At 45.5% G+C, this 18,643-nt stretch overlaps 1 protein-coding gene across 2 annotated transcripts in view; it reads right to left on the bottom strand.

Annotated features, from left to right (window-relative positions):
- The window catches only part of ZHX2 (zinc fingers and homeoboxes 2), a 74,016-nt gene that overhangs the window by 31,401 nt on the left and 23,972 nt on the right, over positions 1–18,643 (bottom strand). The window contains exons 1-2 of one of the 2 annotated variants that reach the window (XM_053987671.1): positions 11,440–11,479; positions 10,937–10,998 (exon numbers count right to left, since the gene is read on the bottom strand). The gene's annotated coding sequence lies outside the window, so the exon portion shown is untranslated. Of the gene's footprint in view, positions 1–10,936; positions 10,999–11,439; positions 11,480–18,643 lie in introns of those variants that run through there. The other variant, XM_053987679.1, reaches the window with a different exon arrangement.

The following is an 18,643-nucleotide window of genomic DNA, read 5'->3' as shown; positions in this document are numbered from 1 at the left end:
GATTTTTCATGTTTATTACTTTTGCATCTAGCTTATGAAACCCCCAAAATAGCTTCTACTTGTTTTGCTATTTAAATGCTCTCTGGAGTCACTTACCCCTCTACCAAGAGGAGCTAAATCACTGCTTCCTTCCCCTCTGCCACCACTGCAGCTTTTTGGAGGTCACCATCTCCCTTCTCTTCATTTATCCTGTCCCTGAGTGCACAGCTTCGTGTGTACCAGATATATCACAAGTGCAGAGCGCTGCTGGGGCCATCTCAGGGGCTGAGCACAGGGTTGTTTTTTTTTTTTTGTTTTTTTTTTTTTTTCCTGGTTAGCTTCAGGCTTAAAGGACACACTGAAGCTGTTCTCTGCTGGGAAAGGAGATGAGCACCACCATCCACTCGTGCTTGCCAATGCTACCACCAGGGTGGCATATCATATCACATGCCAGAGGATGCAAACCTGACCCCCAGCCTACCCTGTCTCCTTCCTATGCTCAAAACCACTCTTAGGAATCCCCAAATGTGATGAAAGTTATGGCAGGCTCTGGAAGCTTTACACTGCTTTTAATACACAGGGTGTACCTCTGATTTCACTGCCACCTCTGGCAGTCAGGACTAGCACAAGGCTAATGTATGCATCAGGAGTTTGTCCAAATGACACAGTCACTCATCCAGACTCAGCTGGAAAGAGATGCTCAGAGATCCTCATGACATGCACAAAACACGGCCTTCAGATTTTCACAGACAGCAAAAGAAGGTGCTTTTGGATCTTCTCTTAACAAAAAAGGGGCAGAATTTCTACAGTAACAGATCAAAACTTACTGCTGCCACAGACAGCCCTACATGTCATACTACCACTGAAGAGATTTCTTTCCTTTTGATAGCATGCACCAAAAGAAACATATTCATAAAGAAGCAACACTTATTAATAAGGGTGTGGTCCCTTCCACCCCATAGGCACATAAGGGCTGCTTCTCACCTACTCACAAGTGCTTTCCCCCAGTGCCTTGGAGTATTTTTAGAGGGTTGATCCTGGCTCACTGAAGTCCTCTGAAATTTTGCTACTGACTCCAGCAGTAGCAAGATCAAAGAGGAAAGCTGCTTCTTCTTCTCTGCACTCCTCCAATATCAGAGGGATGGCCTGTCCATAGCCACTCAGATGGCTCTCTTACTGAAAGTAAAACCATTGGAGATGTTGAGGAATACATTCAGTGGAGCTCCGGGTGGAGGGAGCCCGAGGCAAGAGCTGGCAGTGGCCCTTTGCACAACAAAGGGCACAGAGGACCCGTGTGCAGGTACCAAAAACTCAGCAGGAAAAGCCCAGACTTTCATGCACATAGATTGTGGGGATGTGAAAGCCCAAGGATTCCTTTGTTTGATGTCCCACCTCTGGAGGCACCAGTTCAAGCTGTTATTCTGTTATTGCACCATGATTATTTTAAGAATCTAGACATCTGAGACTCTGCTATGGGAAAGCCTGGGTTGAGCTTGTAAGGAAGCCTGGTCTGACTGTCTGAGTGTAGGGAGGCAAGCAGGGCACCCCTCAGCCCACTGGAACCACCCGTGGTGAAAGGGCTTCAGTCCTGGCTCAGGTGCTGTGGCTGCAACTGCCAAAGCAAATCCTGGATGGTCACACAGCAAAATTTCCTGAACAGGACAGCAAGGTCACATGAAATTGGGAATCCACTCAATGCTTTATGGAAGAGCTAAAAAAAAACCCAACCCAGTTCCTTTTTGCATTCACATAGAACAAAATAGCTAATATATACCACTAGGTAAAATTACATGTATAATGTAAGTAATATAAAGCACATTTTAATCCAATATTAATAACAAAGACAATAAATGCAAGTCCATTCCCTGTCCTACTACAGTCTCCTCCTGCAGTAGGTGCTGTTCTTGAGCATTGCACCCCCCTTGCCCTTCCCTACACAGACTCACAGCAGCATCTGCAACGCAGCTGCCCCAAGCACAGCGGGGTTTGATTCATGTGTTGCAAGCCTGGCTGGCTTTCAGAGCGTGGCAAACACAGCGATAGTCTGGTTTGAGGCACGCAAGGAAGAGTGTACTTGGAGAACTGCAGACAGGAAACGTGCCAGATTGTTTATACCTGAGTCATAACTAATGTTGACAACGAAAACTGAGTCAACTCAGAGACCACCACTGTGCTCAGTGCCTATGGGATGCTCTACCCTAATGCCACTTACAGGGAAATTGGGACGAAGCACAAATTACCCATACAAAGATCACAGTTGTTTGGTGTGACACTGTTGGTGATGCGATACCCCTGCTGCATTTGCTGTGTTAGGAGACAGGAGCACATTCTCCCATACACAAGCAGACTCACAGGTCCAAGGGCTCCTGCTATCAAGACCTTGGGCTCCTCATTGCCAACAGACATCTCCACGAGCGAGCAGCCTCTGAGAAAACAACACTACCCAAAACTACTGATGGTAGCCAAAAAAAAAAAAGGAAAGGTCTGGAACAGGTGGAGATGAAAAGCTCCAGGAAAGTTCATGGCAATTTTTGTCACTTCCAATCTCTCTCCCAATTCACTGAACTCTATTCTATCCTTCAATGTTCTTGCTTATCAGGCAGGCATGGAAGCAGCAGTGTACCTTTTAAATCCACTGGGACCAGTGAAGAGGAAAGCTAGCAAAGCCTGGTTTAGCTTTAAGTGGAGGGGATGAGGGTTTAAATAAGGGGAGAAGATCCCATCCTTGGTTACATGGAGATTTGTGACAGATCACAGACTTGCAATGCAAGATGTGTACATGGATCCTAAATCACATAAAAAGAAACCAAAACAAAACCCCACAAGCCTTGGGCTTCATTTTGAGGGAGTCCTTGTTACTGCAGTATCTCTGAGCACTCACTTGGGCAATATGTGCCTTTGCTCCCACACAGGACTTTCTGCCACCTTGGATCCACCCTTATCCTCAGGGGTGGGAAAGTCAGACCTGCCTGAGTGCATGTCACACCTCTCCAGACTACATGCAAGTCCCAAATTACTGTAAATTGAAAATCTGTATAACACATTGCACCCATACAGGGAGGCTGAGTAGTTGATGCTGAGCTGAGGACCTGACAGGTAAACTCTCTCACAGCAGTCTGTATTCACTGCAGAGCATTTATTTCCCCTCATAAATCACAGTCCAGCTTTTCCAATACAACTCCTGTGCACATCTACCCAAACAGAAATACAGGCTCCCATCTTCTCCTTTTCTTCCTCCTGATAATCCCGATTTCCCTCCTTAGGAACAGCCTTCCAGACACGCCACCCATCACAACACTCAGGAGCATTATCCATCAAGGACTCCCCCAAATCACTCAGCACCAGGCCTGCTCCACACAGACTCCTGGCACAGCCATCCCCCTTCAACAGCCCACTGCTCACCTCTGCACTGCCTCTGCTTGGGGACAGGGACAGCAGAGCTGGCCTGACCTTCCTGGCTCCCCCATCTGCTGCCCTGTCAGTATTTTTGCTATCAGCCACCCATAACCCGGGGGCATTTCTCTTAGCATGTAGCCAAGCAGGATGGCTATTTGGCAGCACTTGTCTCTGTATCCTTTGCAAAATTGGACTATATGATGAAAATTTCAGGTAGAAATGTTATTTCTGTACCTTCTTGCAACAATTCCTATTTCAGCTACTTAACCCACTGCCTTTTGATATTCAAAAGCATCACTGCTCAGACCTCTACCCTTGCCACTCACCATCAACCAAACCCTTCCCACCTCCTCCCAAGGAACAGTTCCACAAGTTCCCTTTGGTCAGGGCATTTGGTTCAAAGCTCTCAGCCTCCCTTGTCCTTCTGAGCCTGATCACATCTGCTAACATAGCAGGACTCACCTCCTCCACTCCGCTGGTAATGCCGGCTTCATCCATCTGCTTGTCAGCTTCCCCCACAACAGCCACTGCCTGTCCCCACCCCATGCTGCCCCTGCAGCATGGCAGGACCTCCCACCATCCTGCTGCAAAGCTTGTCCTGGCTGCTGCCTTGCAAGCCCAATGGAGACCCACATTTGCTATGAAAACATGAAAATTTGTTTTTTGCAGTGTATCAGGTCCTTGGTGGTAGAAAATAAAAAGGATTCCTTCTCAGGAAGGAGCAGCTGAAACAGGTGGCTGCAAGCATGTGCTGCTCTCTGGCTGTCACTACCCACCCAGAGACCCTGCTTCCATCACAGCTCCTGCCATATCCTGGGATCACTTTTGGATTTGATGAGGTTGCCATCAACTAGCAGAGGGATTTAAAAAGTCATCAAAGAACTTAGCAAGAAGTATGGGATGCAACTCAGAAGGATTTTTTAAAGAACTGCCTAACACACCCAAACAACTTGCTGTATTACTGCAGCAATAATATTATCACTCTAATTTTGGTCATGACAACACACCTTTAGTGTAAACAGGAAGGAAAGCCTTAATTCTCTTCCTGGCTTGCTGGAACAGTTTAGACAAATCTTTAGCACCTTAGTTTACATGCCTGGGGACCAGCTTTGCATATCCTTCCGAGCTGTTAAATCCCAGATGCCCAGCTGTGAGCAATGTGTAGCAGAGATTAGCTGTGCTGCTTTGGAAGGGCCACCTGACACTGCATGACAAGCAAGGACATCCTGCAACCTGGAACATTGTTATGGACCACCTACAGAAATTGTATAGGTCATCTTTGGTCAGGGTGGCATTCCTCTTGTCTACTTTTTCCCCATCTAGTTTATGGCTCAGAGTTAAACGGGGAGATAGACAATTCTGAGGGCTATGCCTGTGACCTGCCTCAAACATCTGTCCTAAAGCAGGGTGAAACATCTCTGGAAATGGTGCAGTCTTTCAACTGATGCTGGAAGTGGTTTGACAGCTACTATAGAACAACTGCTTAACTTACAGGCAGCTGGGGTGAAACACATCCTAATCCATCTGTCCAGGTTTACTTTCACTCATATATAAAACAGGATAACAGCACCATCCCAGACTCTCTGAGAGTGAGAGGCTGAGCTCATGAATGCCCAGGTCTGGGCCAGCCACCACTCTGACACACGATGGAGGTACATATAGCCTCAGACCCATCTGCATAAGTCAAAACCCTCAACACCCTTCCCCTCCCCTCAGGAAATAAAGGTGTTACCTTCCAAATAAGGTTTCAGTATAATATTAAGGAATGTGATGTGAATAGAGACAAAGTGTGCAATACTGAAGTTAATCACAGGAAATAGGGGCTGGAAGGGAATCCCATGAGAGCGACACATTTATTTCATTATTATATCACAGATGACATTAAGCATCCACTGAGTCCCTCAAGGCAGAATTCTTGCATAAAAACCATCCCCAAGTATGATAGAACCTGCAACTGTTCTATAAATAAAGGTTATTTACAAAGAGCTGTTAAATATTTATTTTTCTCTGGAGACTGAGTTCTCTGTTCATTTGTCTCTGCTGCAGAATCATTTGGTATCAGGGAGCAGAGGAGCTCACCTAAAAAAAGACTAGGAATCTGTCCAGAGCCTGATCCGGACGCAGCACCAGCCTCCTCCACAAGCTGGCAAGGAAAAGCATCCAACCTGACACAGAGGGAACACGAAGCAAACAAAACAGGAATGATCTCATTCAGGAGGCAGAGGTAGAAGAAGGAACACCAGTGATACAGCAGTGATTAATAAATGCTATCACACTGCTTCGTCCTTACAGGGCTGCCTTGGCACTGTACATTGAAGGAAGTGACAACCTTCAATTGTGAAGAGTAACTGCAGATTTGCATTACATTTGCTTTGTGTCTTAGGAACAAGAATACATCTCTCACAACCAATAAATTAGTGATTTTTTACTATTTTTTTTTTTTAATTTTTTGAAGCTGACAGATCAGAGTGGGGGACACATGACACAGGTTCAACCAAAAAAAACCCATGGCTTTGGAATACATTTCACTGCTAACCTTTTGTAGTAGTAATTGTAATAGGTCTTACTCCAGCTTGCCAAAAGCTGTTTTAATTAAATATTAAAAAGCTATTTGTTAAAATAACGTTTCCATAGCAACTAGAGAAAGCTAAAATACCCTGGCGCTTCTGACTCACAGCATATTAATCAACCACCAGCTATTATATAATGAGCACCTCCCTGCAAGCACCAGCAGGAGCCACGGCACCGAATGCCTGAATCCAGAGCCAGACTCTGCTCTCTGTGTTTGCTGCCTGCTCCCAGCACCGGCAGGCCTGGGGAGTTACCTGGGCTCAGCCCACGAGTCACATGCCCAAACATTTTGGGGAAGCCATGCTGGAGTCCCCAGGGTCAGTACGTCCCTGTGGGGGCACAAAGGGGGGTGGCACTGGGCAAGGGGAAGTTCTGGCGAGGGCCACATGGACGGTGGCTCCCCAGATGCCTGCAGCAGTGAGGGGCTGAGGTGGCTCCTTCCCAGCAAGCCCCAGCCACCTACCTCCAGTGCTTGTCTTGCAAATGCACTGCTCATACCACATCTATTTCTGATTTTTTTTTTTTTTACATTATCAGAATTATTTTTTGCAGCAAGCACCTTCCTACTACTATTAGGCCAACTGTGCAAAACTGAAGGAGTGATTAAATCTTGCAGGGACAAACAAGCTCTGCTGCTCAACCAGAAAAGCTTATTTCACAGATTCAAGAAACAAAACAAAAGAACGGCAAACAACCACTCCTCCATCACATCTAATGCCCCCAAAAGATGAAAACACCCTTCTATACTCTCTCCATGCAGACAATCCACGGCAGCCTCAGCCATCCAGCAGATAAAGCTGCCTGACACGTGGCTGCTGCTGGCCCTCGCTGCCAGCCTTTGGGAGGCTTTGCCCCAGGACACAGCTTGTGTTAGAGGCAGTGGAATGTCTCCCATTGCCTTGTCCATGAGGAGCATCACCATATGGTCTGAAGTGCTGGGAACAATTGCAGAAGGGAGTTGAGCAGTTGAGGCCAGAGCAATATAACCTCAGGGGAAGAGTACTGGGACAGAGAAGTGCAGCTACATTGGTCAGATGGAGTTGGAAACCACCTTCCTCCTCCTCAGTGCGTCAATTTTTTGCTTTTAAGCCCCTTCCTCCTTTTTTTCCAATGGAAAGTAAATACCTAACCACGCAGTTATTAACTGAAAGGAATGTGATGAATATTACAGCATCTGAATATTACAGCTTTGGTTTCCTGCTGCTTTGTTTGGGTGTCACAGACTGTGGCTATGACAACCACAAGCAGTTATTGGACTGATGTCATTTGTGACATCATACTTAATGGAAAAGAAAAGGAAGAAGAGACAGTATCAAAAATAAGAAGAATGGAGCAAGATCCCAAAGGACCATCCACCTGGCTGGAGAGCCAGGGAGAAGCAATCCCATCCTTACCAAAGCCCAGGCAGCACTCAACTCTTGGGAAAACCTGCCCTGGGCTGTGATATGAACTGCAGATTTCCAGTTACATGAATTAAATCCTCTCACCCCTTCTCATCTTGGAACTCTAATGGAGGCTTTTGGCTGAGCCTCACCTCCCCTGACTAAATTTCTCCTGCTCTCCAACCAACTTCTCCTCCACATCTTTATCCTTCAGTTGTAACAGTATTTTCCCCCTTTTTTAAAATAAAACAGTCTGTCCAGAATTTCCAGACAGTCACCTGATCGAGCACTGGGAGAATGAGTGTTGATTTTGTGAGGAGTGCACTGTTTGGAGAGGTGGCTTTGCTGGTGACAAGCACAAGTGACAATTTCAGAGCTGCCACAGCTAGAGTCCCATCTCTTGCCCCATGTAAGAGCAAGGAGGCAGCACAACTGCTGCATTTGGCAAGACCATTTCTGTATGTAGTTCTGGCATCCCTAACACACTGTTGTCATTTTCTCTGCAGAAAATGCTTGCAAATTCACTGCTCAAGCTCCAAGAAACAAAAATAACCCCAAATCCATCTAAATCTCATCTGATAAGAGAACAGTTTACTGCAAGAAGTATGCATTTTTTTGAAGTTATACATCCAGAAGCCTTGACATAAGCGAGTTATTTTTTCCAAGCTACTATTGCCCAAAGGACAGTTTCTCTGTCCTTCCTGCTCCCCAGACCTGCTGTGCCTTTGTAGTCCAACGCTGCAGCCTGCCCTGGTGATCTGCAGCCACCTCACCAACCTGTCCTGACACAGAGCATCCTGGGGTGGGAGAGCAGCCACACAAGCACCCACCAGCTGAGGATGCTTCTCCCCAAGCACCTACAACCCGAAGGAACCCCTCCCTTGCATCCTCCCAGGGCTTGGTTCCCCACTAAGAGATGGCTCTGCCTTGCAGAGAACAAAACTCCATCAGGTGAATTCTGCCTGTAATAAAGTGGGTATTGCTTTTAAACAGCAGGACAGAGATGCTGCCTTACAACGGGATGGTGAATTAAAGCCTAATACGTGAAGCAACCACCACTCACAGCTTGCTCATAAATGTCCCCAGGCCCACTCGAAGCAGCAGGAGCTTCCCAAACCAACACCCTTCCTAACAGCTCATAACACAGCTCTTGGTCAAGGCCCCTCTGTGAAGATGTCAGTCAGAGCCATCCCAAGACCCTGTTAACCCCCACACTGCCACACCTCACAGGGGACAGGCACCTCTGGGAGCAGCCGCTGGCAAGATTCACCTCCAGCTGCTGGGGGTGAAACGGAGAAAGGGAAATGCAAGAAAGCCTGTTTTTCATTCTCTCCGTCAGTTCTCTCATAGAACGACTGAAACATTTTGCAGGGCAATACTGCAAGAAGACAGAGAGAGCAGACCTAGAGGAGCCAAATTCTTCCAGCTCTGGGTTTTCCTGAGCTTCTGAGCAGAAGGTAAGTTCCTCTGTCAGCACTGTCCCACTGCAGCCATCTCATACTCCCCAGTTCCTGTCATGCAGGCAGAGTGTGAGAAGGCAGGTAAATGGGAACTTCCAGTCTCCTTTCATTGCTGAGCTGGGACTGTATCTTGCTGCAGTAATTACAGAGCCATCTGAGACCATACACCAATTGCTTGGGGAGCTTCCAAGGAGGCCGCTCTTGGCTTTATCTCTCATCCTCTAAACACAGCTATAATATCTCAGAGGAACCTCTGGATTACATGCCTGTATCAGCACTGCTGTTTTACTTTGATTTAATAACACAGACAACATCTACCTGGGACCAGCAAGTCCTTCTCTGAAGAGCAGGAGCAGCTCCCCATGTTCAACCTGTTTGTGGAACCAACCACCACAGGGGTGCATGAGGATGTAGATTCATTAGGTCCTGAGAAAATGCTTCCCAGATTTCAACACTGCCTATCTAACAGAAGAACAATCAAGTTTTGGTTCTGAGATGAGCAAAGGGCTTTTCTAGGATGTGGATATACTTTGAGAGACACAATATATACAAGGCACACTTCTGCTGAATTTTCTTCACTTAAATTGGTATCTATTCATCACTGTGAAGCCAACACAGCTGTAAAAAAACAGAGGCCAGAGCCCACCCTGTGCAATGCTTTGTAAGTGACTCATAAAAAATAAGCCCCAGAGCTCAATTAGCAGGTCTTGTGTGGCAGTCGAAACACCAAGGAGTTAGAAGAAAACCTTTGTGATTCAAAGGAAGAATATGAACCGTGGACCTTACTGAGGGAGATCAAGACAAAACACTGTCATAATTTCACATCCCTTTTTTCTCCAGTAAATGCACTCATTGCCAGCATCCTTCACAAAAGGCTGTAGGAAGGATTCATTTTTTTTGCTTACCAGTTTCTGAATGCTTGATAGGTGTTTATAAGGGAATTTTTACCACACCTTTACCAAACATGGATGGACTCAGTTTTTCTCCTTTAACAAAACTAGTCCTTTCTTTTTCAGACTGAGTTCAGTCTGGGGTTTTATTCTGCTCTAGCCCAAATAGATTTTTGTTGTTGTAACAGAAAACAGGCTTAAGCCACTGAAATGAAAATAGAAACAAAACTCTGCCGTGTCCAACTAACCATAGACTGCCATCACCACAGAACAGGGTAAAAACAGGACAGGAGTTGAGCTGATTATAAAATGCTCAGAAAATCTGAGCAATTGTTCTACCCCTCTGCTAATAGAATTTACTTACAGAAAGCAAGAAAGCCCAGAACAACAGCATCCAAATTTTAGCCCTGTTATCCAGCTTCAGAGCAGAGAAGCTGCCTCAGGAGCCCTCACTGTGCCAGGCACACAGCCAAAGGCTCCAACCAGGATTTCCTGAGGTTCCTTTAGAACAGCACTGGCTGGCCCACCTGGAGAGCTGCAGACCAGCCACAGCTGCTGGGAAATCCCAGCCCACACCCTTCAGCAATGCATAGGGAAAGGTCCTAGGGCAGCTCTCTTCAAATATACATTTTCAGTTTTGTTTTGTTTTTTTTTTTTTAATATATATAGAAGCTCCTGGCTAAGGTGCTTTGAAGCAAGTGTACAACTGTCTCCTGTGATAGAAAACGTCCTTCAAAGCTATTTTATCACATCAGGGAAAGACCCAAATATTGGATAGTTTCCTATTGTGATGACAAGGCTGTGGTGTTGACCATGCACACAAAAACAACATCACAGCCAATCTGTGATTGGCTCTTCTTCCCTTGCAAAAGATGCAAGCTCACTTCCCAAGGAATGCCTCAACTCTTCAGCAAGATTCTGTCTTTCCATAGCTGGTAAAGCTTGGAAACAACAAACAAGCTTCAGATGGTGCTAATGGTCCATTCTGCTAACCATATTCCCAGTTAAATGCATTCATGTGGTTTATATCTGTAGTGAGATAATTATTCAGCCTATGTGGTAATACAATGTTGACTTTATTTTGTGGGCTGCAAAGAGGTGCCAAAGGCACTCAGCTGGTTCCAAAAGACTGTATTTGCTTGCTGTAAACATTTATTGAAATGTCTTTAAAAGAAAAAAAAAATAGAAGATTCTCCTTCTGTTTGGGCAAGCTTGGATTTCTCATGTAAAGGAAAATGGAAAAAAAAAAGCTACTCACTCACAGCACTTGATTTCTTACATCCTGGGAATCTCTCTGAAGGTGAACAGTACTTCTGATACCTACAAAAGTGGAAAAAACCATATAAGTCAGGGAGAAAAATAAAAGAGAAGAAAATAGCAGCCATCCCTTCTCTTTTACGACTGGTAATTTAGTTTTTTCAACAGCACCAGGAATGTCAGCAGGAATTCCAGCAATTCTCTTTTCCACTGACCATCACTGACAAGAAATTTGAAAGACTTGGTCCTCCAGCCCTTTTACAGTAACATAATGAACGTTGGGAGCCTCTCAGGAGAAAAAAAAAAAAATCCACATTTCTTAGGCCAAGCAGACAGTGGAGAGCACTCACACTGATATCCTGAGATACCACCACTGTGGTTTGCACTGGAAATACCCACAAAACATCTGCTGCAGCTGCCCTGTTCCAGAACAAACTCTTTGGCTAGTGGGAACTTCTACAAAATGCCATCAAAACTGTCATTCTCCTCCTTAAAGGGACTCACCTGCTATCTCCCAAAGCTAAAGTAGGCTTTCCTCATTTTTGCTTTTTTTTCCTAAAAAAACAGGAGAGGAAGGTTTAGCTTCAGCAGCTGCAAGAACAGAACAGAAAAATATTCCCCTTTGGCAGTGGCTGTATACACACCTAAAAAACATAGCGCCTGCAGGTCTGCAAGAATGGCTAAAGAGATAATAAACAGCCAAGGGACTGCTCTGAGTGAAAGAAATAGAAACAGAACACCACCTCAAAAGCCCCCCAAGAAAAGAGGCAGAAGCTTATTGATTGCTTCAGTAGGACTGTCAGCACAACCTGCACTTTCAGCTTAAGCTGAAGTATTTGGGTTTGAAACTCCAAACTCCTGCTATCTGGCCCCCAGGAAGGTCGGCTGATAAACCCAAAAGAAATCACTTGGAGTCTTTTGCTGCTTCCCAGCAGGTTAGGTTAATATTTTTTTGGATCTTGTCAAAGGAAGGTATGACTTGATTTCCTGAAAGAGCACACTGGCTACTGGAGGAGCTGGGAAGCCAGAAGCTATTACACAACCATAACCATATTTTAAGAGCTTAGGCTAGAAAAAGCTGCATGTTTATTCACAGATAAAAGGGAATCTGCTTCCCGCTTTGCTCCATCTAAGAGTAAGGCAAAAAAATGCTAGTTTCACTGAATTGTAAAAGAGAAATAAAACACATGGGATAGCTGCAGATTTTGTGCTATTTATATCTTTGGGACCCAGCAGGCCACCTTCTGCTGCTCTTCCTCCCTCTTTTGGGTTAAATTCTCCATTCTCACATGTTAGGCTTAGGATGAAGCTGTTTCTGTATTTATTTGGTTTACTCCAGTTATATTTTACTAAAACTGCTATCTGAAATCCTGCTTTTTCAGTGCTGTGTCCAACACACAAAAGTGACCCTACAGCTTGCCAACAGCTTACAACAGAACTAAATCCAAAGTTACGAATAAAACACTACTAAAGCACAAGGAAATCACCTACAGTCCAACACAGCCCTGTCCTTCCCCAATCTCAAACCCCTGCTTAGAATGTTAAGTAAAATAAATATGTATGTGTATGGTGCTGTTGCTTGTTTGGACTGCATATTGACCCTCACAATTTTTGGTACTTCTCCTAAAGACCCAGCTGGTGAAGCTTCTGCAAGGATCTTCTCCACTTTCGGAAACATAAAGCAGAAAGAAATCTTCAGGGTTATTACATCCAGTCCCTTGCTGTTGTAATCATTCTGCACAATCCTCTTCAGAAAGTATGCAAAAAGTTTCTGCCCCTCATGGCTAGGAGAATATGATTTGGGTTTAATATAACAGCTCAGAAACAAGTTGGTAATGTATGTGTGTATATATATACACACACATACATATTTCAGATCTTTCAAATTATTTCACACTTCTGGGAGATCTGCTACTGCTTTTGAACACTTGGAGTTAGGAAACAGTGAAATGAAGGAGTCACAAGCATGTTTCATATAGAAACACCAACTTTTTTCAAGAGGTAGGTAATTACTATTGAAAACTCTTGTATGAGTTTGCTTGTCTTGAGCATCCCTGCTGTAGGCAGCTCTTGAGCAGCCTCCCATGGGGACATGCTTACTCCAAGACAGCACAAGGCAGAAGAAGCAGCTTTCCTTGCCATGAAAACACCACTTTCCTGGAATGCATCACAATGCTGGGATCAGGCAAATTCAGACCAGACCTCCCCTCTGCACAGGAGGCATTCATACAGCCATCACCATTTCACCCACATGAGCTGTGCCACATCAACACCCACAGATTAATGGACAAGAGCTGGGGAGATCTGTATCTGCTGGCTCCCGTGTGGTGTCATGGTGAGTACATGTACAGAACAGGTAATGGTACTTTCTGAGTTACCACACACCTCCTGGTTGACAGGAATTGCCTGTTTGTGTGTTTACATGGCCCCCAGCATGCAGTGAGTAACTCCAGCTATCCCAGCCAATCTTCATTCTCTGCACACTGAGCAGGAGACTCAGCCACCAGCTGCTTCATCATTCTAGATTCTTTCAAAAAAAACATCTCATGGCAAAACAAAACAAAATAAACAAAAGGGCTTTTACATACTTTATAAACACCAGCACTCCACATGGTTTCTGCAACCCAAACACTACAGCACAAAGCACCTGAAAATGTGATTCTTTTGCTTTATTCACCATGGAGATTTTTACAAAAAAGAGAGATTGTCGAGATATCTTCAGAGAGCTAAAAGGTAAATCTTGAGCTGCTGTTACGACAGGGAAGAGAAATAATGGTACTTTTTAGATGCTTGACAGAAAAGTTCCTTTGAGACTCTCTCAACCTACAGAAATTATCAATTTTGCAAAAGCGTATTTTACAGAGAGAAACTGAATTGGAAGCCCTGAAAGCACTTGCTTTCCCAAGATGTGCTTGAGATGAAGGAAAATAAACCCCACACTCCTCTTGACTTCTCTTCCTGAAGATGCCAGTTTGGTGGTTTAAATCCTGGGGTCAGCCAAAAGCATCCCCATGGAGCAGGTCGTGCCAACTCTCCACAGCTCCACCAGCTCTGGTGTTCCCCCCACAGCACTGCTGATCCATCAAACGGCCTGACTGCCCCAGTGCCCCAAACTGGTGGTACAGGTAATAGGTCAGGAAAAACCTCCCTCACTAAGCTAACGTGCCCAGGATGTTGCTTTCCTCTGCTGCTGGCTCAGTGAGGCAGGAATACAGCAAGCCCAGGATGCAGGGTGGGGCACTGGCAGCCACCCACCACGTCCCTGCTCCTCACTCCCTGGTGTTTGTATCATACTAAGCATTTATGAACTTTTCAGTGTAGCTTACACCTATATTTCCCAAAAAAACACCATGATCAAAATTACCACCTTAGCAATCTGAATTACTTCTAACAGCAGACTAGCAATGCCTTCTATCGAGTTAAATATGCACAGCTGTGCTGGAAATGGGGGGTTTGCAGCCTCTCGACTGCAGACTGTTATTACAGCATGATTAGCAGATACAAATGTTCTTGAAAGTCATTTCTCTCCACACACTGAAAATGACAGTTATCCCAACAGATCCCAGGAGCCCCAATAGCTCCTGGCTGCTGGTCCAGTCCTTGTCAAGCATTCACCAAACCTGGCAGAGCGCAGCACCATGGACTAACACGCTCATGAGCCTCCTTGCCTTCAACACCTTTTCCTAAAGCTATTAAAATTAACCCATCCCTGCCCCCATCCCTACAACAGACAAAACACAACTGAGAGTCTACATCAAATCCTAAATATGCAGTGAAAAAGCCACAAAAAAACCCCAAAGTGCTCTGAGGTCTCTGAACAAGTGCACACACACTGTGCAGACAGTGATGCTTGGACAGACCACGGGGTATCTCCCACAGCACTCCAGCCCCAGAGGTCTTATTCCTGTCCCACTTGGCACTCAGCTGTCCTTCTCCAGCCTTTTGAACAAAGCTTAAGAAGAGAGTGGTATTTTCACCCCACACCAGCTCCTGCTGGCAGCCCCTGAGCTCCCCTGGAAAACCACTGGTGCTGACCAGGAAAACACAGAGTAGGAGGCCCCTCCCAAGAGTCTTCTCCACCTCACTGGTGTGATGACCACTCGCACAAAGTCCTTATCCATGCTGCACAATTTTCAGGGATCTGTGAGCAGAAGCTGTCCCGGACAGTCAATCCAAGGCTGCACCAAGCTGCAGCTCTCCAGTCTTAGCTTCCTCCAGGAAAATTTCTGTAAACTACAGAAATAGACTAAACCCCTCTTTGCAATGTCGTCTTGATATTACCAGCTGCTTTTGAAAATATTACAAAGCACAAAAATAAGCAAAGAGAAAATAACAGCAAAATAAAGAGTAAATAAGATCAAAAACCAAATTAGCTGTCTTTAAAAAAAAAAAGGGAAAAATGTCATCGTTTTAGGCACATTTTCACTGTGCAACGCTGTCCCAGAAACTATTCCTCCTGTCTTAGAGATTTAGAAGATTTCAGAAAACATGTTCTCTGCCAGGTTGAAACTGATCTCACGTTCCTCTAGGGAGAAGCAGGATGCTCCAGGGAAGCAGATGGCTGAGCCTGGGCAGCCACAGAGGCCACCATGGCCTGACTGCCACCCCCAGGGGACTGCTCCAATTCCTGGGGCACAGGCTGCTCAGGGCCGGGTTGTGCCCATCCATAGTTTTACTTGAAGCTGGTAAGAAGTGGTGTGGCTGCTGGCAGCAGCTGCAGTTGGCCTTTGGCTACAAGGTGAGACAGGGGCTGGTGAGGGTCCTGGCCTGGCTTCCTTGGCACTGAACGGACAGACAGACAGACAGTGATCCTGCCACTTCTCATCTCAGTGCTCTCTTCAAAAATTTGCAAACGAACAACATTAACCCCACAGCCCCAACATGGGGAGGTGACCACTCACTTCCTCACTGAGGTCCTACCGCCTTTCTGCACCTCACTTTCCAAAGCTACGTCTAGTTCATGGGGAACCAGAGCACTGAACCAGAATGAAAGAGAATGGGAAAGCACTGCTCAAAGTGGATTATATTTACTTTTCAACACATCCCCCAGTTGCAGATGTCAGCACAGAGAAAGGTATATTAGTTTCTTTCCTATCTCCTTAACTGTTCCTGACTTCCTTCAACAAATCAAAGTGTTTTCTTGAAGGGTGAGAAATCTCAGTCTCATACTATTTTAAATTGGCAACAAGGGGTTTAGAGCAGGGAGAAGAATGTTTGATTGCATAAGAAAATTCAGCCAGAGAGAGAAAGTAATGTCCTGTAGGGTTCTGGCTAACAAAAAGTTCATTATTCGTTTATTTGTCTTTTAGTAAGGTTAAACTATTTCACATTATTCCTCTTAACCCTTGCATTTCAGACTGTCGCCATCTGGTTAGTTACCTACATGCCTGTAGTAATGAAGGTGCTGGGAAATAGTAGTTGCACCCCTCCTTGGCCAGGGCCACAACTGAGAACTGTTTTCCAACACAGTGGTTGCTGCACTGTTGTTGGACACTTTTTCTGCCCAACATATGAACACCAATAACTTTTTATTTTTAAACAACCAAGCTGTGGATTGTTAACCTGCTAGTTAATTTTCAACACCATAGGATGTCCCCTTATATAGTCACAGAATCATTTATGTTGGAAGGAGCCTTTATGCCAAGTTGACCACAAAACCACTTCCCTAAGTACCACATCTACATGTCTTTTAAATACCTCCAGGGATGGTGACTTCTGTTTCAGTGTTGTTTTCTGACCATCCTTTCTGTGAAAATCTGTTTGTTAATATTCAATCTAAATCTCCCCTGGTGCAAATGAGGCCACTTCCTCTCATCCTGTCACTGTTACCTGGGAGAAGAGACCAACCCCCAGCTGGCTACAGCCTCCTTTCAGGGAGTTATAGAGAGTGAGAAGGTCTCCCCTGAGCCTCCTTTTCTCCGGGCTAAACACCCTCAGCTCCCTCAGCTGCTCCTCATCAGACTTGTGCTCCAGCCCCTTCCCCAGCTCTGTTGCCCTTCTCTGGACAATCTCCAGCACCTCACTGCCTTTCTACAAATTGAGGGGCCCAGAACTGGACACAAGATTCGAGGTGTGGCCTCACCAGTGCTGAGTACAGGGGAACAATCCCTGCCCAGATCCTGCTGGCCGCACTTTCTGGTCCAGGCCAGGATGCCATTGGCCTTTTTGGCCACCTGGGCATACACTGGCTCATGTTCAGCCACTGTCGACCTGTACCCCCAGGTCCTTCTCCTCTGGGCAACCTTCCAGCCACTCTTCCCCATGCCTGTAGTGTTGCAGTCCCTGTGTTCAGATCCATCCAGGTGCCATACATGGAGATATCTCCATTTGATGGAAATACATGGTCTAAGTTGTACACTGGGGACAGAGCCAAAAATCACACACCCTACTTCACTACTCACCAAATACCCAAGCTCATGACAACAGCAGTGTTAAGAGTAGGGAAAACACACATAAAAAAACAGAGAACTGAAGCAAGGACAACAGAAAAACATGCTACCCCACATCAGTCCCCATGGTCTAAATGGATGTGCCAATTAAGGAAGGACAGGGGTCATCATTTGAGGCTGCCTGTATGAGCAGGCAGGTGGGGAAGGTGTTGTGATCAGCAACCCACCAGCACAACTTCACATATGGATAATGCTAGACTGCAGCCAGAAATATCACCAGCTATTGTCACTGTTCAGATCCACTGTCAGAGTGACACAATTCAAGGCCTCCCAGTATGACTGTTAGGTCTGGCCTGGTCTCTCCAGTTTCAGCCTGATTTCCTCACCACATGACAGAGCCCAGCAACAATCACTCTTTTCCCTTGCTCTTTATTCATTCCCTCTTTTGTTTCCCTCAACCCTCAAGCTGAAAAGAAAAAAAAAAGGAAAAAAAACCAAGACTGATTAAGACCAGACAGTGATTACATTTTGCTGCCATAAAAATAAATGCATGAGGAAGGGGTTTCCCTTTTCCAGCTGTTTAGACCATTCCTACTTTTGGCTGTAAAGCACCGATGTATTTGCAAATTCCTGCCAAACACAGCAGCCATCGGTGCAAAAGTGGTGCAAGAAACGAAATGAGCACAGGTTATAAACATAAAGCAAAAGATCACTTTGCTCCTCTCAAATAATTGTGTTTGTGCTTCATTTGTTCATGAAGACCAGCACTGTTAGGTGTTATTGAGTCTCTTGTTTTCAGTAAGAGTGTCCATGTCCCTATACCTGGAAAGTTCAGCGAGAGGTACCTGGGTCAGCTACAAGTAATCACAGAGCCACAACCAGACTGTAGGGAAGGTTGCCCAGGGTCCCTTATATGTTGCTGTATGTTCCTGCTTGGTCCTGAGCTTCAGCTGCTCTCCTCACTGCATACTCCTGAAGTTCCTGTCTGATGGGAGCATCTCCCAGGGCATATTCCTGCCCACTGCACTTCTCCCAGCTGCACAGCCCCAGCCCTGTCTCTTCAGTATCCCCATGCTCCTGTAAATGGAGCCACAAGGGGAAAGCCGGCATACACTGACACATTAAAAAAAGGGACTGATCCCAAGGACTGGGAAGGGTTGTGGAAATCCCCACAAAGCAGCTGCTTTTGTGGCCTTTTCTCCCTGTCCTGGGGATAGGCAACACAGTCCAGGCAATGTGTCTGCTTATTCTGTTAAGAATCAGTAACTTTGGGCCCATCCTTCCCCTCCAGCTAGACTTTAACTTTTAAGGCCAAGAAT

This window comes from Vidua macroura, chromosome 1, assembly GCF_024509145.1.
Source record: "Vidua macroura isolate BioBank_ID:100142 chromosome 1, ASM2450914v1, whole genome shotgun sequence".
In the NCBI taxonomy this organism is placed as follows: Eukaryota; Metazoa; Chordata; class Aves; order Passeriformes; family Viduidae; genus Vidua; species Vidua macroura.
The sequence above is the reverse complement of the archived record's forward strand: the minus strand, read 5'-3'. Positions and strand labels throughout refer to the sequence as shown.